Here is a 23,208-nt window from a genome sequence, read left to right as displayed (position 1 = left end):
GGTTGCACATTATTCTTGAACGCAACGACTTCGGTGAGCTACTCCGGCTATATATTTTCCCAGTATCTTGTTTCGGAGTGATCTCGATTTTCTGTGATGGTTTTTTTTTTTTAAATTAAACTCAATTCCAAGTGAGCGAAAAAGAAAATAGAAACTAAGGAATGGTTGGCATTTCTTGAATCCCAAGACTTTAACCTTCCGAATGATATTTGGAACGATGCATTTGAGTGACATCGTACGGACACCGCATCCACACGTGTCTACGACACGTATTTGCTTCTTTGCAAGCTTTCGGAATGTTAAGGGGGTAATAAGTTGGACTGAACTATCTGACTGTTTTGTCCACGTTCCCGTTGTAGCGCTTTATAATCCGGTGCGCCTTATGTATGGAAGATATAGGACCAAAAGGTATTTTTTGGGGGTGCGCCCTATAACCCGGTGCGCCTTATAGTGCGGAAAATACGATACTAAAATCGCAGGATTACCGTATGACTCCAAAATGCCACAGAGAAATGGGTTATGCGTAAATTTGATCTCTAAGCCATATGCACTCATGAAAAGAGCCATAAATGACTCAGAGCCATAGGTACCTCACACCTGTTTTCGAGTAAGGCACTACTTTTTGGTGTCGTTCATCTGGGGTGTAGCTGGGTTAATTTTTAAAGGAAATGACCTGTAACTGTACCTAAATACTGTTTTTCAGTAACGCACCCATCACTGACGCAAATGAGCAACATAGAACTGCTCCATTTTAGTTTGATCAGAACAGTAAATTTGTTCTTCAAACTAAACCATGGAGGAAACATTGAAGGTTTGCAAGATGGCTCTTTCTTGTTAGGTAAGAAGTACGTAAAATGTGTCTGCCCATTTTCAACAGAAGATAAGCTTGCTGCAGCTCAGCATAACAGTAAACAAAGAAGGAAGGAAGTTATCAGCAGCTGGCTCCAGCACGACAGTTACAGTAACATGTGGGTGTTCATGCAGAGGCCCTTTGAGGTGAAAAACGACGACCGCCTCCTCTGTTTCTTGGTATTGCTACTGTACACTTGTGTTTTGCACAAAAAAGCATGGACACTAAGATGTGGGCTGGAGTTGATCATTTGAAACAAAACCTAGCCATGTTGGTTTAAGATCAGGTAATTGTGTAATTGAAATCCTGTGCAGTCCTTTGAGACATTTTTGTGATTAAGGGCTATATAAATAAATGTGACTTGACTTGACCATCATCTTTTTGAAGGGCATCTAAAATTAAGTCTTCACCAAGAGACTTTGAGTTGAGCCAACAGAAATGTATTTTAACATCGATGACGTCCATTATTGTTATATAGGATGGGCAACTAATGCATGGGTCAGTCAGACTCCTGCTTTTGTCCCCTTAAAAAGACCCCCAAATTTTTTTTTAACACTTAACCTCATTTTCAGATGTAAACGACAAAAAACAAATATTTACTCAGGCTAGTATTTTAGTTTAGGGCTGCTTCATTTAGAAGGGAACCTTTGCGCATGAATAAACTGCTACAACGATCCCATTAGATTTCCGTTTTGGTAAAAAAAAAAAAAAAATGATAAATTTAAAAAAAAGCCAAATCCAGTTTCAGCCAATCATTTTACATTTGTTTTGTTTTGTTTTTTTTGTTTCAGTTGATGTTGATTTTAAAATAAATCAAATTCAACGTTGTGGGGATTAAAACTAGCCTCTTAGCTAATTATACAGTACTGTATCTAATGTATTAGCGGCACATGGGTAACTACGTTTGATCGCAGTGTCCCCATGAAATAAAGATTATTTTTATCGTTTTAAAGTGTACTTTTCTTATAGATGTTGTAAAAAAGTAAGTAAACTTTAATAGTTTCTTCTAACCAATGCGCTATATTTTAATGTGTATGTAAAAAAAATAAACAACAACAACAATTGCCGATATAATTCCCGTACTATATTAAACTTAGTTAGAATCCAGTAAGAAATACTTGCAAACCTGTGCAATCAACAATGGGTTGCACAACCTTCAGGATTTTCCCAGATAAAAGTTCCGAGCATATAGATACTGCTAGCTCCCTCCCATGCCTGCAGTGCTGTGGAATTATATCTGGCCTCTTTGTGCACATGGGGATTTCCAGCCATTGAAACTGTGTACTGGTTGGGAATGGGCAAACGACCTCTGGGAGGTTTTTGTTTTCCTAAAAATGTGGGAACAAAGTCAAAAGCATCAGTAACACACTTTGTTGCCCATTTTTGAGGGTAAAGACATAGTGATCAGGATCGACTCTTCCATCCTGGTCAGATCCTCATAGTTTAAACCTGTTTGTGGCTCAATTTCAGTTTTATAATAAGGTCATTACGTAACATTACTCTGAATGAAGCGGTGTCCCACTCTACTACGAATTGTTTATGACACATCTTTTCAGATCATGTCACCATTTAAAATAGAGACTACCATTAGGTTGGGTAGCGACTAAAAATATAGTATTTAATAAGCGCCAAAAGAAAACGAAAATTGGTGAATGTGGCGGCAATCAACTCATCATGTCATCCGCAAAAAAAAAAACAGCTCTATCGGAATCTTTAGCCGGTTCCCTCGGGACGCTATTTTTGTGATTGGTCAAAATGCATTCTTTTAATGGATTCTGTGCTGTTGACTTTGAATTTGTCGAGTATAAAAAGGTTAAAATTGTTTTGTATTTTGTCTTTTTTTTGTAGCTCTATAAATATTTCATTTTCATTTCAGGTTTCCTATGTTTTGAGTGTTAACATTTAAATGCTTATTTTGCTTTATTTTCCCCTTTTTAAAGTAATTCATTACAAAAAATAATAAATGCCAAGATATGTATTAAACAAAACAAAAACAACCTGAAGAGCCTTTTGGGAGCCAAATTAGTCTTTTTAGTGAGCAAAGTGGAAAAGGCCAGTTCTCTAAAAAAAAGACTGAATTCCCATTGAAGGATTTTATACATTTGATTATAAAGGATTTTATACGATTGAATACAAGTTACATTTATTGAGTTTAATGCTATAATTATTTACTGACTGTGCCATTATTCAATGAGCAGTGAAGGTTCAGGGCAGGCATGTTTACAGGAACGTGACGTACTGCTGATAAGATAATCAGCACATCCAGACGTTGTTGACGCAGGCATTGTTTTGAGTACCCCAGACATCGGGACGCTCGTCTACGGAATGGTGAAGCCCAGGGGGCTTCCTTAGCTCGCCCATGAGAGGAGCCGGCACACCATTTTGCGGGGAGAAGATGGCCAATAGAAACAAGCTAAAGGACTTCAGAAGAAGGCTTCCCACAGACTCCAACGTTGCTAATTCGGCCGCTTTGGATGGAGTACACTTAGTTAAATTGTTAGGGAAAATAGATCTGCCCCCGTGTGGAAATGTCGGCTTTCCTGTTCATTTTTCCCTCAAGAAACGAGCGTGCATAAATTGTTGGGTGAATGTAGGTTGTGTTCGGTTAATGGAGTCAGATAACTAATTCCAACAATTTGGTAAACTGTACATTTTGATATTTAATTCCAACACCATCCCTACAACGGACCTTTTAAAGTAAATTTAATTTTCAAACTAACTTTATATTTTTTCCTGCTGATTGTTTTTTTATATTATTGATTACTGTTTATTTTTGTTGTATTTAAAGTGTAGGATAAATATGTTGCTGGTGACGAGCACTACAAGGTTCTATCACACAATTACCTGTTTTCTCTTTATTCAACTGACTCGAATGATGCCCAGAATATTAAAGTATGTGATGTCCAACAAGTAATGGAAATAGTTATTTTTACTGGTAACTAGGTACTATTACTATACAGTTACTAACACGGTTGCTTTTTGTAAGAAGTAGCTAGTAACTATGACCAATTACTTTTATAAAGTAAGGTGCCCAACACTGCTCAAGGTAAAACCTGCCTTTGGCTTTTGGAGTCTGTTTGGTCTCTAAATAGTACTGTAGAACCAACACCATAAAAATCCAGTGTACTTGTGTGAAGTTATGGCTCTTTTAATAGGTACATATGGCTCGGACATAAAATCCTTATCACAGAATTTTCATCTATAGCGTTCCAATTTTGTAAGCACTGAAATGAATCTAGTGCGCACATAGCCGACGCAGCACTTTTAGTACGAGTGGTTCGGTCGAGCATATACAGTAGAGGGCATAGTTTCCACTAGTTTACAGTCCAGGTGTCCCGATAACAGACCCAGTTTTGGCTGTATGTTGCTAAGGAGTCCTTTATATGGAAAGCTCAATTAACAATTTAGGTTCACTGTAGAGACACTTTATTACAAAAACCCATGGAAGAAATAGTAAATCACCAGAAACGCCATCCAAGCATACAGAGCAATTTGATGGAGTGAGCGGTAGGGCTGGGATGGAGCTATGCACACAGCGCACTTTTCTCTGCCTCGTGCCGTCTTTTCACCAAAGGTAAATAGAATCCTCGTTTGCAGTTTGTGACATTTTGACAATATAACTCTGCTTGTACTTTGTTTTAGAACCGTTATTTATGGTCAAAATGAGCCTCAACAATCTTAAGTGCGGGAGGGAGATACATGGTAATTTTTTTATATGGGATAAAGGCTCTGGTATTATGCCTCTCTTTTGTGACACTGTGGTTCTGGATTTGTAATTCACAAATTTGATCAAATTATCATCTTTGATTTTTGCATTTCGGAGATGGAATATGAGCTTGCTCTGTCCACTCCACGCATCGGCCCGGTATTGCAGTACCTCTGGGAACGGTGCATTCGCAATGATCGCAGCAAGGCTTTAGGGCTAGGACCTTAGCTTGGCCTTTTGGCTGAGAGTAAGTGTCCCGGCTCCTAGGCTTTGTAGCGTATTATGAACTGACCGATAACGGATAATGGATAATGAATAACGAAGATAGATCAATAACCCTTAAAAACCCCAAAACCCCCCTCATAAATTTAATGAAATCATCTAATGTCACATAGTGAAATAAAATGGGGGTGAGGCAGGGGGCTTTTCACCACTAATCCATAGGGCCTGAGAGGAGCAGCAGGACAGGTCAGCCGACTTTACTTCCTCAGAAGGCTGGCCTCCTTCAAAATCTGCAAAAAGCTCCTAAAAATATTCTATGAGACAGTTGTGGCAAGCGCTCTCTTCTATGCGACAGCGTGTTGGGGAGGCAGCGTCAAGAAGAAGAATGCCTCTCGTCTCAATAAACTGGCTAGGAAAGCGAGCTCTGTTGTGGGCACAGAGCTCGACAGCCTGACAACAGTAGCCGAGAGACGGGCACTGGAAAAGCTGTGGTCAATCATGGAGAATCCATCGCATCCACTACACAGCATTATCTCCAGACAGAAGAGCAGTTTCAGCGACAGACTGCTGTCAATGTCTTGTACTACGGACAGTCTGAAGAGATCTTTTCTTCCTCATGCCATGAGGCTCTTTAACTCTACCTGGCAGAGTAAAAGCCCACAGTAAACCACACCACCTACATTGCATATTACCGAATCTTATTGCAGTATGTATTCTGTGTAGGACTATTTAGTTATTCTATATAACACGCTACAGTGGGCATTTGCACGTCACACTGGGTATTTGTATATTGTATTATTTTGCTTTATTATTGTATTGTTCTCAGCTCAGGGATGCTGCTGGAAATGTGAATTTCCCTTCGGGGATGAATAAAGTATCTATCTATCTATCTATCTATCTATCTATCTATCTATCTATCTATCTTCGTTATTCATTATCCATTATCCGTTATCGGTCAGTTCTTAATACGCTACAAAGCCTAGGAGCGGGACACTTAATCTCAGCCAAAAGGCCAAGCTAAGGTCCTAGCCCTAAAGCCTTGCTGCGATCATTGTGAAAGCACCGTTCCCGGAGGTACTGCAATACCGGGCCGATGCGTGGAGTGGACAGAGCAAGCTCATATTCCATCTCCGAAATTCAAAAATCAAAAATAGTGACTTCATAGAAACACAAGGGGTTTTTAAGGATTATTGTTCTATCTTCGTTATTCATTATCCATTATCCGTTATCGGTCAGTTCATAATACGCTACAAAGCCTAGGAGCCGGGACACTTACTCTCAGCCAAAAGGCCAAGCTAAGGTCCTAGCCATAAAGCCTTGCTGCGATCATTGCGAATGCACCGTTCCCGGAGGTACTGCAATACCGGGCCGATGCGTGGAGTGGACAGAGCAAGCTCTTATTCCATCTCCGGATTGCAAAAATCAAAGATCATGGCAAAGGCCAAGCTAAGGACTGACATAGCATCAAAGCCACAGTCCAAAAACAACAAGGCCAAGCTAAGGACCTAGCATCAAAGATAACAAGGGGGGGGGGTTTTAAGGGTTATTGTTCTATCTTCGTTATTCATTATCCATTATCCGTTATCGGTCAATACATAATACGCTACAAAGCCTAGGAGCCGGAACTCTTACTCTCAGCCAAAAGGCCAAGCTAAGGTCCTAGCCCTAAAGCCTTGCTGCGATCATTGCGAATGCACCGTTCCCGGAGGTACTGCAATACCGGGCCGATGCGTGGAGTGGACAGAGCAAGCTCTTATTCCATCTCCGGATTGCAAAAATCAAAGATCATGGCAAAGGCCAAGCTAAGTGGGCCACACAATAGATCTGTCCAGGCCAAAATCACAGTCAGGCCCTAGCGGGGTTTTTGGGGTTTTTAAGGGTTATTGATCTATCTTCGTTATTCATTATCCATTATCCGTTATTGGTCAGTTCATAATACGCTACAAAGCCTAGGAGCCGAGACACTTACTCTCAGCCAAAAGGCCAAGCTAAGGTCCTAGCCCTAAAGCCTTGCTGCGATCATTGCGAATGCACCGTTCCCGGAGGTACTGCAATACCGGGCCGATGCGTGGAGTGGACAGAGCAAGCTCATATTCCATCTCCGAAATGCAAAAATCAAAGATAGTGACTTCATAGAAAGTACACAAAAGGCCAAGCTAAGGACCTAGCATCAAAGCCTTGCTAAGGCCAAAAGGCCAAGTTAAGGTCCTGGCAAAAGAAGGCCAAGCTAAGGGGGGGGGTTTTAAGGGTTATTGTTCTATCTTCGTTATTCATTATCCATTATCCGTTATCGGTCAGTTCATAATACGCTACAAAGCCTAGGAGCCGGGACACTTACTCTCAGCCAAAAGGCAAAGCTAAGGTCCTAGCCCTGAAGCCTTGCTGCGATCATTGCGAATGCACCGTTCACCGTCTCTTCCCAGTTGTAACTCCATAGATAGTACAACATTCTGGGACTACGGTTGGCATTTTCCTGACATTTCCAACATCAATTAAACAATTTCAGAGTTATTTTCTTTTAACAGTAGTTAACCAGCGTGTAAGAGGCAATACTATTGTGCAAGGGCATAGCTCTGCCATCCCACCCTCCCAAGCAGCATTCTTCCAGTCCTCTGTGTGGGTCCTCTCCCTTCTGCGTGGGTCCTCTCCCTTCTGGGTTCCACAACCCAGGCCGTTGCTGCCGGGACTCCCACAGTGTAGCTCCGGCTCCCCCCTCCGGGTGGGTGCAGACGAGTCTTCTTTATGGCTGCGTCCTAGGCCCGCCGCTCGCAGATTGTATGGTATCTGCAGCCATTTGGAGCACAGCCACGGGGGGGATCTGCCTGCACCTCCATACCAGCAGGTTTCTGGAGGTCCAGATGGCGTCCTTGATGGCGGCGAGAGTGAGCCAGTCCCTGGCAAAGTCGTTCCGAGGCCTCCTCGACCGACTCACCCCGTAAAGCACGTACTGTGCATCAGGGACCTCTCCTGCTGGCAAGTCCGGGAACTTTCCTAGTTGTTCGGCCATTGTCCACAAGACCTGGGCAGCGCTGCACTCACAAAAAAGGTGCCTCACCGACTCCTGGGCGCCACAGCCAGGTCGAGGGCACGTCGAAGTCGCTGACATTCCTCGGTGGTGCATTACAGCTCTGACTGGGAGAACTTCATGAGCCACCATCCATGACAAGTCTCGTAGTCTGTTTGGGAGGGCAGGATGATTGACGTTGCTCCAAACCGTTGTGGATTCGCCAAACGGAAGCCCCCGCACAGGGCTTACTGTTGCTCGCACTTGCACAATAGCAATAAGGGCCCTGTGGTTTTGTAAAGTGTGACATTCTTGTGTTTCCAAATCAAACTTCTTCAGAAAATCCTGAATAAAGAGATGTGTTGTTGGCAAGTTAAATGAAACTCGAATCAAACGATTGTTTGGTACAAGCTTTAGCTTCCGCAAATATGAGCCCATCCAAAACCGGGTCATTGCTTGACTTTTCGGGTTGTTGGGTGGGCCCACAGCGTTTTGGAAGTGGAGAGAGACATATTTGCTTCCCAGGAAAAGCTGGAGGTCAGGCACTCCTTTCCCCCCTTTTTCCTTTTTCTTTTTCATTGTATCTCTTTTTATCCTTTCCCACTTTGAGCCCCAGACAAAGCGAAAGATGGCTCGGTCCAGTTGTAACAGCACGTTTCTTTTAGGCATAAAAATTAAACTGATTGACAAAAGCATTGGGAGGATGATCGCTTTGATGATTAGGACCTTCCCCTCTATTGTCAGTTTTCTTAGTGACCAAAAAACAAGTTTTTGCTTAACTTTCCTTGTCACGTCATCCCAGTTGGTCTCGCCTCCTCCATCCGCATTGAATTTTATCCCTAGGATTTTCTGGTCTGTCTTTAACACCGTCAGCGGGAGTCCTGCCTTTTCTGTCTCTTTCCACATTCCATAAAACTTCACTTGTGATTTTTCTCTATTTAGCCTCGACCCAGACGCCCTCCCAAACAGGTCAGTCAAGTCAAGGGCTCTTCCAACAGACGCGCGGTCAGTACATAAAATATTAAAATCATCCATGTACAAAACACACTTGGTAATTTGTCCCCCACTTCTTGGGATATTGATGCCTTCGACAAATCTATCTTTTCTTAACATTTGTGCCAAAGGTTCAATGCAAAGAACATAGAGAAGGGGAGACATAGGGCAACCTTGACGTACACCGCAGTTGATCTCGATTGCTTCCGATAAATTCCCGTTAATCATGAATTTGCTGTAGATGTCTCGGTATAGCAGTCCTACCCACTTGATGTATTTTTGGGGAAAACCACATTTTTGCAATACCCTGAAGAGGTATTGGTGCGAGACTCGATCAAAGCCCTAGCATCAAAGTACACAGTTCAAAAACCACAGCCAGGAATGAATGGAAAATGATACCGGTAGTTATCATTTAATGCAAACCTGCAGAGTCCAGGTCCCGTTAAAAGTAATCCAAGGAAAAAAAGTGTATATTTCCAAAGGTAAGGGTGGGAAAAATATATATCCACTATTGTCTGCCGTGTCCACAAACACTCACCTTTATCGGTCCCCACTTCCCATCACCCCCCGCGTCTGTTACGCCCCTTCTTTTTAATTGGTCAGTGCAAGACTTATCAGAATAACTGTCCAAAATAAATACAATTAAATACATTACAGAAATATACAGTTGCAAATACATATTATACATGGTTACAAATATTTACAAAGAAAGACGGTACACCAAGAGAGTTTTCAAAGCTTTTATAATAATATTAAAACTTTTATCCCAGACCGTGCCTGTGAAGGGTAGAAAAACGCTAGTAACAACACGCTCGTAAAACATTTCGCGGATCTGTTAAAAAAAAACTTACCGCATATATAGAAATCACGGTAAACAGTTCTCATCTTCCTCCCTATAACTGATGTCATCAAGGTCGTCCTCCTTTAGTGTGGGAAAGAGACTTTGTCATATCGACTTCGACCCACGCTCCCTCATTCAAAAACACGTTAGCAGCATGCTCATAAGGTAAAAATTTGCGTGCAGTAGCTCTGTTTCCATCATTATCAGACTGTTCGATTGCGTTTAGCTTGTAAGCTGCGTCATGTGCCTTGAACTTGAGCGCCGCTGGTGGCTGTCGCATCACTGAATAAGCCGCAGGGTTGAACGTTATGTAAAAAAGTAACGGCTTATAGTCCGGAATTTACGGTATATTATGGTACTACAACACTTTTCAGACAAAATAACTAAAGGCCGAACATAATGCTTCCCATCGGACCCAAATAAATTAGATTTGCTTTCATCACTAAAATGGTGAGTTGAGATGGTTTGGACAAATGGAAAGATTGCATAGTTTGCAAGTGCAAGTTTGTTTGACTAAGAGAGTAAAAAGTGCAGAAGTGGTGGGAAATAGAATGAGAGGCAGGCCTAAATATGGTTGGATGGATTCAAATCAAGTCAGGTCACATTTATTCATATAGCCCTTAATCACAAAATGTCTCAAAGGACTGCACAGGATTATAATTATACAATTACCTGATCTTAAACCAACATGATGGGGTTAAACATGCTGTGGATGTGGGATTAGCAAATTTAATGGATGCAAAACTGCGCGCTAGGAATTGATGTGAATGGCGAAGGATAGTTTAGAATGACTGATGGGGCACATATAATGTGAATGAGGTAAACCAGTTTATGCTGTAGGGCTTCTCTGCTGATGAAGGTTTGTATGGCACTGCAACTCACAGCTTGTTGTGCTGCGAGTTTAATGTTCGGTGTCAGGCTGGGATGAATGTGAGTGTGTTCTTGACTCTAGTCACCTCCAACTAGGGTGATATTGCTTCAGTATAGAGATAGATAGATAGATCTTTACTGAAGTGAATTTTGGACCAGGTCTCTGTCCACACACCATGCTCCCCAGCAAAGCTCAGTCTAGCGTTTGTATTTTTGGGCTAGTAAGAGGTTTGGTCACTGCAGTGTGGGCCCTTAGTCCAAATGCTCATAAAAGGCGAGCCACTGTATGGCAAGACAAATCCTTACCATGGTCAGCACTGAACTGGCGAGCAATTCCAGCTGCAGTGTGGAAACGACTACCCATTCACTCATTCATTTATTCATTCATTCATTCATTCATTCATTCATTCATTCAATTCCAGCTGCAGTGTGGAAACGATTACCGATTGAGATCCTCTCAGTGATCTGTCCTGTGTTGCATTGGTCTTCTGTGGATGACCAGCCTTCTTGGGCGACTTGAATGAATTTGTAGTTTTGTATAAAAGTAATAATCTTGAAATCTCAAGATTTGGTACAATCAACTTGAGTTTCTGTGGCTGATTCGTTTTCATCCTAACAACCTGTTGCCAAAGGCTTTCAGTTAATTTAGAAAGGCCCATCATCTTGCGAAGTCAGTGAAACTAGCAGTTTAAATGCGAGGCATCTGAACGTGTTCTCTAATTTTGATCAGTGCATTCTCGGCAAAATACCGGATACTGGTTAAGTCAAGTCAAGTCAAGTCATTTTTATTTGTATAGCCCTAAATCACGAAGTCTCAAAGGGCTTCACAGCTTATTACACTATATTACACAGACTATTTTTCAGCCGACGAGAAGAGTAGGTTATTCATATGCTATGGAGTAGAAGTGAGTTTTAAGTTTAGATTTAAACATTTCCACTGAGGTTGCAGATCGGATCTCAGGGGGAAGAGCATTCCACAGCACTGGTGCCCGGATGGAGAACGCTCTCGAACCAGCAGAACACTTCTTTGCTCTTGGGATCACCAGAAGACCGGCACCCTCAGATCGTAGGCTTCGGACCGGGACATAGGGGTAAATCAGATCTGAAAGATAAGAGGGAGCAAGTCCATGTGTGATTTTGTATAATACTAAGAGAACCTTGAAATCACATCTAAGGCTAATTGGGAGCAAATGCAGCTTAGCCAAAATCGGTGTTATGTGATCGTATTTTTTTGTCCTAGTTAAAAGCCTGTATTTCCATAGTAGTATTTCTGTAGTACAGTATTTTTGTTATATTTTGAAATTAGATTTTTGTTGTTGTATATCTGTAGTATTTTCGAATTATCCATCCATCCATTATCTGCACCGCCTTCGCTCACCACAGAAATACCACTTCCGCGTCTGGGCAACCTGCTACGGATCGTGTGTACTATCCATTCCCTTCATCCAAAAGAGAAACGCACGCAAGTGGGTCCTGTGTTCGTTCTGGTCCGCTGCCCTATTTTCATATTATTTTTGTAGTATTACAGTAGTTTTATAATTATAGTTGTTTTTGTAGTATTACCTTAGTATTATTTTTTTTGTATTTTTGTACTATTTCTGTTGTATGTTGAATTATTTCCCTATTAGCATGTTTGTTAGTTTTTTATATTGTAGTATTATGTATTGTTTTTTTTCTAGTATTTCATTAGAAGTATAATTGTTGTAGTTCCAAAGCAGTATTTTAGTAATATTTTTGTAAAATATTTGTAGTATTTCCACAGGAGTATTTCTGTCATATTTTTAGTAAAATTGTGATTTTAATGTAGTTGTCTTTTTGTGGTATTTTTGGAGTAAATAATTCTGGAATGGAATTGTGTAATGAAGTATTATTGTAGTAGTATTTTCAGAATGAAAGCAAAATAATATATGAGGTCCCTGTTTTTAAGCACTATATTTGATATTTAGTTTTGTAGTCATTGTGTATTTTTGAGTGGACACACAAAGTGACAATGGGGACCAAAAAAGTTAACCACTCTTGGAGGCCCACTTTTCACCCTCCGCAAAAGGTTTGCAGTGCTTGGCGATCAGCATCACGACCTCGTAGCTCCTCTTTGTAGCATTTATATTTGACTCGCAGGACCTCGTGAAAAAGCGCTGCTCTGTCCTTAAAACAGCTTCCAGTTGCTTCACCTATTCAAGGCGTTTGTTAGCTTTTTGTAGTCAGCAGGTTTCATCTGGCAGGGCCTCTTGATAATATATTCTTTGAAAACAGCCACACTCCCTTGGCAAATTAGGCAGATGTGGTTGTTTTGGATTTTGTTGAAAAAGTACTTATTTTGCACTTGTCTAAGAAGAATCGACCATCACAATTTGTAAAGCCAATTATCACAAGAAGCCTCAAAAGGTTGTACAGACTACTATGTCGAGAATAGGGTAGCCTAAAATTATTTTATAAAGCAAGGGAAAGTTGGCCAAAAGGTGAAAATGGTGATTTATAGATTTTTTTGGGGGGGTACAAATTTATTCTATACTGCGGTCAACATTACTGGCAGGCGACATATCAATTTTATCACAGGGACGCATTAGTCCCAACACTGCTCACGGCACACTACCCTAGCACACTGGTTAAAAACCACTGGTCTATATAATACTAATCACAACTTTCACAGATCCCTTAACCACCTGAGTCGTCAGGGCACCACTGAAGACACAACTCTGGAAAGCTTTCTCTACTGCTGTCGGTTCGTGGCCTGTTTTTGGGTCATGTATTTTATGTTTATAGTCCAGTTCTTTTTTTGGTCTTTCTCTCCTTCTGCCCCCTTGTACTGTGCCCCGGAGAATAATCGTGCTCATTCCTGATGATCTTTTGATATGACCATACCACTGCAGTTTTCATCTGCACACAATTAACAGCAGTTCTTTACAGGAACCAACTTGCCCTTTAATTGTGCTTCAGTTTCCTGTAGCATCACATCTCCATGACTTGGATTTTGCTTTACACCTTTGCTGTTACAGTCCATTTGTTGCAAGGGTAGAGGAAGATTGAAGTAACCAGCAGTGTAGGAATACTGCCGTTATAAATTATTATATATTATTTTTTTCAGTAACTGTTCAATAAACTAATTATTTTTACACTGATACAGCGTCGCTACTGATGGTGAAAATAGGTGTGTTACATTGGCTGCAGAACGCTATAACAAGGGTGTGTCCCAGCACACCTGATACAGTTTTCTGCTCTCCTCCGATCAGATCAATGGATCTTCGGATAATGTCACCATTCAAAATAGTGACTATGATTTAGTTAGTGATTGCTAGCCATTATTAGTATTTACTAATGCGCTGAAAGAAAAGGTGAATGAGGGCTTGGCTGCGAAAAATGTGAGCCCTATATTTGACAGCACCTTGGCTCATGTCACACACGAACAAAACATCTCCGTAAGCCCGTTCTAGGAATTGAACAAAGGGAACTTGCATCCCACAATCAACAGCTGGTTCCTTCGAAACAGCATTTTTGGTCAATACGTATTTTTGGGGTATTCTGTGTTGTGTACTTAAAATTTGTTGAGCATGAAAAAGGTTAAAAAAATATTTTATTTTTTTTTTCATTTCTTTGTGTAGATTTATATATAATTCAATTATATTTCCTCTGTTTTTCAGTGTTAGCGTTTTTAAAATGTAAAGTTTATTGTTTTTTTTTGTTTTTATCTCTCTTTTTTCCCTTTGTCATTGTATTTCGACTTTTGTTTCGTTTTTCTTCATTTTTGTCTTTTTTTTGTTATTTCCCCCTTTTAAGTTATTCTGTGCATAATGTTTCTCACTTATTCTAAAAAGAGTCAGAATTCCCATAATTTCAAATAAACGACAGATAAAAGACATCACCACGGTGTTTCATATACAGAACATTTTAAATTCTTTGACATTCAACTACTTTTTAAAGTAACTGAATTAGTTACTTTTGCTGGTAACTTGTTACTTTTATTACTGAGTAATACAATTACTAACTCAGTTACTTTTTTGAATAAGTGAGAAACGATAACTATCTTTTTTAAGTAAAGTGCCTGACACTGGTTATAAAAGAGACATTTACATCCAGTCAAAATTTGAGTCAATAGGGGATATTCCAAATCATTAGCTGTCAGATACGATTGTGGGAAGTTGCTGCTACCTGATGGGTGTTTTGAAGCACTACTTTGATTCAATTTGCCCAAGTGTCGCGGAGTTACGGTAATTTAAGCGCCTCCACTGTAATGAGAGGGATATTAAGGCGTGAAGATAATCGCAGTAAATTGTTCAAATACTATTCTAGTCCTGTCAGATAAACGCACTTACATTTTGTGTAAAGAAAGAATTAAACATAGGAACAACTGAATCTTAGTCGATTATACTGTCTTTTGAATTTTTATGGGGCGGCTGTGTCTCTGACCGGACACCTCCTTTTTTTTTAGGAAAAAATCTGCAATGTGGAAGTTACACAAAGAATATGTCAAAGCTCAACTATACAAATTATTGCCGCGATTCGCTTGGTTTACACTAAAAGGTTGGGTGCGTAGTTTGAGGTGTCCTTTAAAGTTTAAAATTTAATATTTTTCGATTAAGTATGTGTGAACAATGCCCAGCTGAGTAAGAGCCTTTATGATTGTTTTTTTTCCACCTCCTCTATCTGATTTTATCTTACGTTTACCCTTGGTGTCCTGGCCTCGGAGCGTATTACGCTGGAGGAAAGGAGGCGGTGGTGTGAGGTAGAGGAGAGTGATCTCATGCGTGAATTTTTTTTTTTTGGGGAGGTGAAAATGGTAAAACTCAGAAAAGTTTTGTTTCAAATGAACTGCCAAATTATCAACAGATAAAAGTGAAGGAACATGCTCAGAAGATAAAACTTAATTTTCAGTATATTTTCAACATGCTCAAAAATGATTTGTATACAAGGTGCAAATGCCTCGTGCTTAACTGTTTTATTACATTACGAAGATACGAAGCCGTTTTAGCAACGATTTGGGGAGGGGGACATTTCACGCCAGGGGTGCATTCTTTGGCAAAACGATGTGCGGAAACGCAAACTAGCTGTGAAGAACTGGTCAGCATCCAGACTTTTGTAAGCTTTTAGATCAGCACAGGTGTGTGTATAAGGATACTGCAATTACAATACAGTGTTACAGATCGTGTGGACTGAAGTCAGACAGACTGGACGATTTGTTTTGATGTGTGAATTTGTCAGGAGGAAGACTATATAGGTCAATAGTTAGCATTGCTAATGCTATCTTCAGTTTCTCCAAAAAGTGCCCTTTGTGGTTTCTGACAAGGTGAACCACGTTATCTGACAGCTGCACAATATTTGTTTGACTAGTCATTGCCAATGGTGTACAGCTTTTTTGTTGTTGTTCACTACTGTTTCTCACTCTCTGTCAAGGTGTCATCACTTGGTTAGGTCACGTGTGTGATAAGGGTCAATATTAGTACCCTGTTTGGTCAAGATAACATTAAAATAGCAGTGATAACTTAAAATTGCTAGACTGCAATGATTTAACAGGGATTGACTAAAGTCGCATTGAAGTTGCAAATCGCCACGTTACGTTTTGTAGAGGTTGTGTGTAATAGCATATTTGAATATGTGTACCATGAACTGATTGTTTTTTTCCTGGGATCATAACAAAAAACTTTGCTTGTGAGTATGAATGTGTGCCCATAGTCTAGTCTAGTCTTGTGAATTTCCCTTCGGGGATGAATAAAGTATCTATCTATCTATCTATCTAGTAGTCTAGAAGTTTATCCAGATGGACTTAAGGCCACAATGGACGGACGAGGACATAACAGAAACCTTAGAATCAAAGGGTAGCGGGATATCTTCAGAAACTTGGTACTTCCAAATAGCACATACACGAGTATCAAATAAACTTAACCCTGCTGTCGATAGGCTGCCTGGAAGGAACTGAATTGAGGGTCATGACCTTGTTGGCAAAAGTCAAATGTTGGTGGCCACAGCGCACAGATAGTTTGAAACTCATCTTCACTGTTCCAGCCTGCCATACCAGATGGCTCAAAAATTAACTTTTGGGTTAATGGAGATCTCTGTCGACCCATGTTCTGATCTGGCTAAATCAGTGGTCGATCCAAATGACACATAAGAAAGATAGCAACTGTCAAATTTGACCACACACCACGACAGAATATTTTGCCAAAATTTATTGTTTAAGAAGCACACCTTAAAAGATCAAATAACAACACAGGGATCATGGGGGTTCTGGAGCCCATCTCAGGTAACATCAAAAAGTGGGTGGGGGACACCTTGGACTCATTACCAGACATATACATACAGCAATCCAGTAATGGCCGGTCAGGATCATAGGAATGCGCATCTTATAATTTGATTTGCAGCGCAAATAGCAACAATTAAAATGTAAGCATAGAGCACAGCTGGATGAAATGTGTGGCAATTTCTCATTCTTTTCATTTTTAGTTACTGCTCATAAAATGGGTGCAATAACTAAATAACTTGTTAGTTATATATATATCCAGTATTCTCATTTTGCTTGGATTACATTTCCTACTCAGACATTACTTAGTTGCAGTGTTGGGCACGTTACTGTAAAACAATACTAAGTAACAAGTTAATTCATTTAAAAAGTAATTATTTTACCCCCCAGATTTTTTTTTATCTCCAGCCATCTCTTAATCATCTAAGGAGCTACAGATGGGGGGTAGCTGATTGTTGCCTACTTAACCATGACCATGACATTTTAGTAATCAATGAAAACTATTGAATACTAATTTTGATGTGTTTTTGTGTGCTCCTAGGAGGGGTCAATGTCAACTATGTCTCCTTCTTCGGTTTTTCAAATATACTCTTCATATGTGTTATGTGAGAAGTCATATAGTGACCCCTCGGTTATCGCTGTTGTCCTCCTTCACATGTTTTTAAGTGAAGTAATTTTGTCTTTTTTGTCATTGATATCATTGTATCGTGTATTGTGTTCTGTGAGACAGTACAACACAGTGACAGATTAATGAGGGCGCTCTGTAGGTGGGTGTGACTGTCTGCATGCACGACTGTGATAGGCTGCTGTATGCTTTCAGTCAAACAGCCAGCTAGGCATGCGCAGTCAACGCCTCAGAATAAAAACAAACTGGGAAGCACCGCGGCCGCTAGCTTTTAGCAGCACGTTACATTGAAAAAAAAATCATCAATTAAATCGAACTCAAAGTCTGAAGAGCGCAAGAAATTGTCATCACCAGTGGGTGATTCAAGGATTTTTATCGGGTTCCAGACTCAGGGGGAGAAGGCAAGAGCAGTGCTGCTGGGCTGGCCTAAGGCTAACGGTTAGGCTAACCACTCTATAAAGCCACTGCTGTGAACCCTGTATCATACACTAAAAGCTGAACCGGAATTAATCATCATTTTGCACTGCCATATGACAGCATTTGCACATAACATTGCCTTTTCAGACACTTTATATATAGCTGACAGTAGCTCAATACTGGTTTTATTGCACTAATTGTCTTACCTTATTTCATTCTATTTTCTATTGTACATATTTTCTTATTCCTATTTATGCATGGATTCAATTACATTAAATTCAATCTTGCCAACGCCAGGTCTATTTGCCATGAAACGGATGACTTTAAGCTATGTGGAAAACCGCTACATTTGGCTAACTCCGCTCTTTAAATTTCAGTAGGTAATGACGTTATCTCAAGGTCAAATTAACACTAAATGTGGCTTGGTTTTTTTTGTTTTTTAATCTATTTTTCTACTAAATTATAATGGCATTTAATTTTTTCACTCTCACGTCAAGTCACGTTTATTTGTAGAGCCCTTAATCACACCAGTGAAGTTTTAATTCATTTAAAGTTTGAACCTTTTGATGCTGAGTAACTTTATAGTCAAGCAACTGCGTGACACAAAAATATTGATTTTTCGGTGTATCAAATAAACTACAAACTACAATGAGAAACAATACAGTTTTAAAAAAAGCTACACCTGAAACACGTAATCCCTAAAAAACACTGGAAATGTGAATCAAAATATTTACAAATCTAAAAAAATACACACAACACTGCAAAACCTTTAAAGGTAATAATAATTGTGGATATTTTTGTAGATATGTAATTATTTTTATTGATATGTCTTGTGTTTTTAGGGATCTTTTTTTTTCACCCCAATTTAAGTTTATTATTTTCTTAATCTTACTCTCTTTTTTTCTCATATTATATTTGTTGTTGCAAGGAAAATTACCCCTTTTTTGTGTGTGTAGTATGTTTTTCAGGAATTGTGTGTCGCTTGACTCGGAAAATGCTTCGTATAAAAATGTAAAGGTTTAAATGGATTAAGGTTTGTTGTAGAGTAAAAAAACATAAAATGTGTTATTGTTTATTAGTTTAATAGCTCAGGAGGTAGAGCACTCATCTTGGGACCAAGAGATTGCAGTTCAAGTCCCGGCTCCTCCGTGTTACATGTCGATGTGTCCTTGGGTAAGACACTGAACCCCTAATGCCCCCAATAAGCAGGTTGTCGCCTTGCATGGCTGCACGGCTGCTATTGGTGTGTGAGTGTGTGTGAATGGGTAAATGTGAAGCACATTGTGAACCACTTTGGGAAGTCTTCATAGACTTGAAAAGCACTTTATAAATGCAGATCATTTCATTTCATACGTTTTTGAAATTAATAATCAAGTCATTTTATGCATAATGTTACACCATAGTTGGCATTATGTTTGCCATTATTTAACTGTAAATAAAAGCCATTTAAAAACTATTTTGTATTTTAGATGGCTTTTTGGTGACACAAATGCTCAATATTATTGCGTCTGCAGTGCGATATAATCAACTTCCTCAAAAGGTGTAGGCTATAAAATTATTGAAAAAAAAATGTCTTTACTACTATGATAAACAACAAAAAACTTAAGTTCATTATGCAATCAAATGCTGTGAAATTCAATATTTCTGGATATTTTGTTCAAATCCAAATGTCCCAGTAGTAATTGTCAACCCTAATGGAATATACTTAATAATAATAATACTAATAATAATATTATGACATAAAATAATGTATTTTACTAATAGTGTTTCCGCTGTACAGTGGTGAGCACGTTCGCCTAACACAGGAAAGGTCCCCGGTTCAAGACTGGGTGAAAATATGTGTTGGCCTGGAAAGGGATAGGGGCCACAAAGCTGTATTTGTCAAGACACGGGAAAGTGTGCCCTTACAATCGTAGTGGTTAAGGAATACAAACAATTAATGATGTAATTAATTAAATAATATTTTAAAAAATATCAACTCCAAACAGTATAGATATATGTGTTGATAAACAAAAGATTATTTTGAAATAAGCTTTGTTGGTCAAATGGCAAGGGGAAAAATATTTAGACACACTGTTTAAGAAAACAAACTATTATAATAATTGTGTCCATCCCTGAGCTTGACCACTATGTATTTTTAGTGTTAAACATAATAGTATTGTAAAATAATCATAAAAACATGAAACTCGATATTTTTCTTCAAAAATCATTACACCAAAATGTTGTTGAAAATAAAGAATCTCCCATAAAATAGTACTGCATAAACTCTCTTTTCAAAGTCAGTAAAATATATATGCAGTGGTTCCATCTTAAGGTAACAAGTGGTCTTTACAAAAAGTACACTCCAGTTTCTAACATTCCTTTGTTCTTGATTGGCTTTTTGTCGATGTACTTCTAAACTTACCACAAAAAGAAATTCTTTGTATGCTTATCACATATCTTCACAAAAGCGGAATGGAAAGAAAAATGCATTGTCTGCAACATGATCACTGAGACCATTCACAGTTGCACTCAGAGGAATCTAAGAGGTCTGCATGTCATTGACTGAATGGTTCCGTTCCAACCAGTGAAGACTACTTGCTATAATACACTATTTCTGGAGCCGGACCAAACTTATTATTTTCATTCATATATTAGGTAATATAGTAGTGCAGGAGTCTCCAATATTTTTGAAGGCGAGAGCTACTTTTTGTGACTAAATAGCGCAAAGGGAACCCAGTAGATATGCCTTTCTAAAAGAATAGCTTATCATGTTATTACTATGTCTTTATTATCTTACTACCGGGTTAACTCATTCACCACCAATGATGATTACAGATTTCGAGGATTTCAAATTTGCCATTGATAGGTTTAGACGTCACCATTATATTACGCTAAGTCATTACAATCTAGATCTGGTCTTGTTCCACGGACAGACTGAGGAGATAATTTCTCCCCTATGCCATGAGGCTCGTCAACTCAACCCGACAGAGTAAAAGCTCACATTAAACCCTAGCATCACATTTGCATATTTTGCTTTATTTTTATTACAGTGTATTTTTTGGGAACGTAATTTAAATGCTTTTTATTCAACATGTTATATTTGGTATTTTTGTATTCTATATCTCTTATTTTATTTTATTTTTTTTAACATGGGGATACTGCTGGAAATGTGAATTTCCCTACAGGGATGAATAGCGTATCTCTCTATCTATTTAGACAAAACAATGAGGTAAATAAATATGTTGGTGATGATGGTGTAAACTAAACAAAAAAAATAAATGGAGATACAATCACATAGAGAAAACTTTTAAAAAATAATGCACAACAGACATACCTGCACAACTCATTGTTAGGGTTTTGATGCTGGTGGCATCTGGCTTAAGTTACATGTCTTGTCTAGATTAATCAAAAATAAGCCTTCAAGTAGCTCAAGAGAAACTATCACCCACAAAATGCGCTGGTGTGTCTTTTCCTATGGGAACAGAACTTTTATCATCCTTTGTGAACTCCAAAAAGAAAGAGGACCAGCGTGTGTTCTTTAAAATAAAATGTTAATGTAGGAAAACCGCTATTCAGAACTTGCCATTTACAAACAGGGCAGGCCAATACAACAGTTTAATGCTATGGTAGTCAGACTACGGTACACTGATTTCCTCTCTTTTTTGTATTAAGGATCGAAAGCATGGTGTTGGCAAACAACATCGGAATCACATCTGCCTTTCTATATGGAATTAGCGTGTTTTTCGAATACTCTCAGATTATGTTACAATAAGCATCGCAATACACAATTCAAAATGTTGTGGTGAATTTCTTAAAGATACTTTGTGTTTTAAATAGTGCCTAATAATTGTAAATAAAATAACAATGTTGATTTGAATAAAAGCAAAAATACATAAACTATCACACCCAAACAGGCCGGCGCAGGCTAGGTGTTAGCTTAGTTATTGTCTTGGGAGTTAGCCGCAGCATTTCCCCCAACTGTTACCGCCATTTTTTTTCCATTAAAGCCGTACTTTACGGCTGAACAGGAGACGGATAACGGAAGCGAAAAAACTAGCTGCGTATTTGTCATTCAGATAACGAGCATTACCAAAAACCAGAGCCCAGCAGGCTACATTAGGACCTGACCGGCTGCTAGCTAACCTGCCAAGTGACAGATAACAATTGCTAGCTAGCTGCCTTCAGCTTTAGCATTGTACCTCTGCATATTAGCTTTAGAGCCCTTGTTGTCAGTATCACAACATTATACATTATATTGTTTTATTCCATTAGCGTCAGTAAAGTAATGAGACGGGATGTATTATTTGCACCATAGTGGTGAACAAATCCATCATTTATTTTAGAAATGCTGAAACAATTTCAATTAGTGAAAATGAAATTGCTTGGTCATACTGATGTCTTACTACTGAATACCTTACAATCTAATCGAGGCCATACCTGTCATTCCTCCCCTTACTGATTGCAGTTACAATTAGGTTTTTGTAGTGTTCCTGTGGTATTTTCATATATTACTGTAGTTGTATTTTGTAGTATTTTAAATAATTTTGCAGTTGTGTTATTGTAGTATTTCCATGGTATCATTTTGGTAGTATTTTGATAGTTATGTAGTATATATTGACGCCGCTATTGGTGTCTAAATGTGTATATGTGAATAGATAAGTGTGAAGCACATTGTAAAGTGCTTTGGGAGGTCCTCAGTGACTTGAAAAGCGCTATATAAATTTAAACCATCAAAATCTTTTTATTGCACAGATCAGGACACTTAGCATTGAGTTGTCCTGCTGCTTGAGGGCATCCCAGCTGTCCTTAGGAGGCACCCTGGTGCCCATGGGCATTACGTTGGAGACCGCTGAGGTTGTTTAAAACATGGCAAAGTTCTAGGTGGGACTATACAGTGACTATGTTTACACGCAGGGAATAGTCTGACAGGGTCAAGTCAAGTCAAGTCATTTTTATTTGTATAGCCCTTAATCACAATAAGTCTCTAAGGGCTTCACAGATTAGTACACTATGTTACACAGACTATTTTTCAGCCGACAAGAAGAGTAGGTTATTATTCATATGCAATGGAGTAGAAGTGAGTTTTAAGTTTAGATTTAAACATTTCCACTGAGGTTGCAGATCGGATCTCAGGGGGAAGAGCATTCCACAGCACCGGTGCCCGGATGGAGAACGCTCTCGAACCAGCAGAACACTTCTTTGCTCTCGGGATCACCAGAAGACCGGCACTCTCAGATCGTAGGCTTCGGACCGGGACATAGGGGCAGATCAGATCTGAAAGATAAGAGGGAGCAAGTCCATGTATGATTTTGTACAATACTAAGAGAATCTTGAAGTCACATCTTTGGCTAATTGGGAGCCAGTGCAAGTTGGCCAAAATCGGTGTTATGTGATCGTACTTTTTTGTCCTAGTTAAAAGCCTCGCTGCGGCATTTTGTACTAGCTGAAGAGACTTGATTCTGGACT

The 23,208-nt window shown here is 39.2% G+C and overlaps 5 pseudogenes; 1 reads left to right on the top strand and 4 right to left on the bottom strand.

The window, feature by feature from the left end:
• The first annotated feature begins 4,621 nt into the window (after positions 1 to 4,621).
• Positions 4,622 to 4,749, top strand: LOC148363422 (U2 spliceosomal RNA; annotated as a pseudogene).
• A 1,081-nt stretch (positions 4,750 to 5,830) lies between these two features.
• On the bottom strand, positions 5,831 to 6,080 carry LOC148363421 (U2 spliceosomal RNA; annotated as a pseudogene).
• A 28-nt stretch (positions 6,081 to 6,108) lies between these two features.
• On the bottom strand, positions 6,109 to 6,228 carry LOC148363420 (U2 spliceosomal RNA; annotated as a pseudogene).
• Positions 6,229 to 6,464: 236 nt separating this feature from the next.
• On the bottom strand, positions 6,465 to 6,584 carry LOC148363419 (U2 spliceosomal RNA; annotated as a pseudogene).
• Positions 6,585 to 6,801: 217 nt separating this feature from the next.
• On the bottom strand, positions 6,802 to 6,982 carry LOC148363418 (U2 spliceosomal RNA; annotated as a pseudogene).
• Between the last annotated feature and the right edge of the window lie 16,226 nt (positions 6,983 to 23,208).

This window comes from Urocampus carinirostris, chromosome 7 (genome assembly GCF_059441175.1).
Source record: "Urocampus carinirostris isolate Australia breed hairy pipefish chromosome 7, RoL_Ucar_1.0, whole genome shotgun sequence".
Taxonomy (NCBI): Eukaryota; Metazoa; Chordata; class Actinopteri; order Syngnathiformes; family Syngnathidae; genus Urocampus; species Urocampus carinirostris.
Note: the sequence above shows the minus strand (reverse complement) of the source record. Positions and strands in the feature narration are given on the sequence as shown.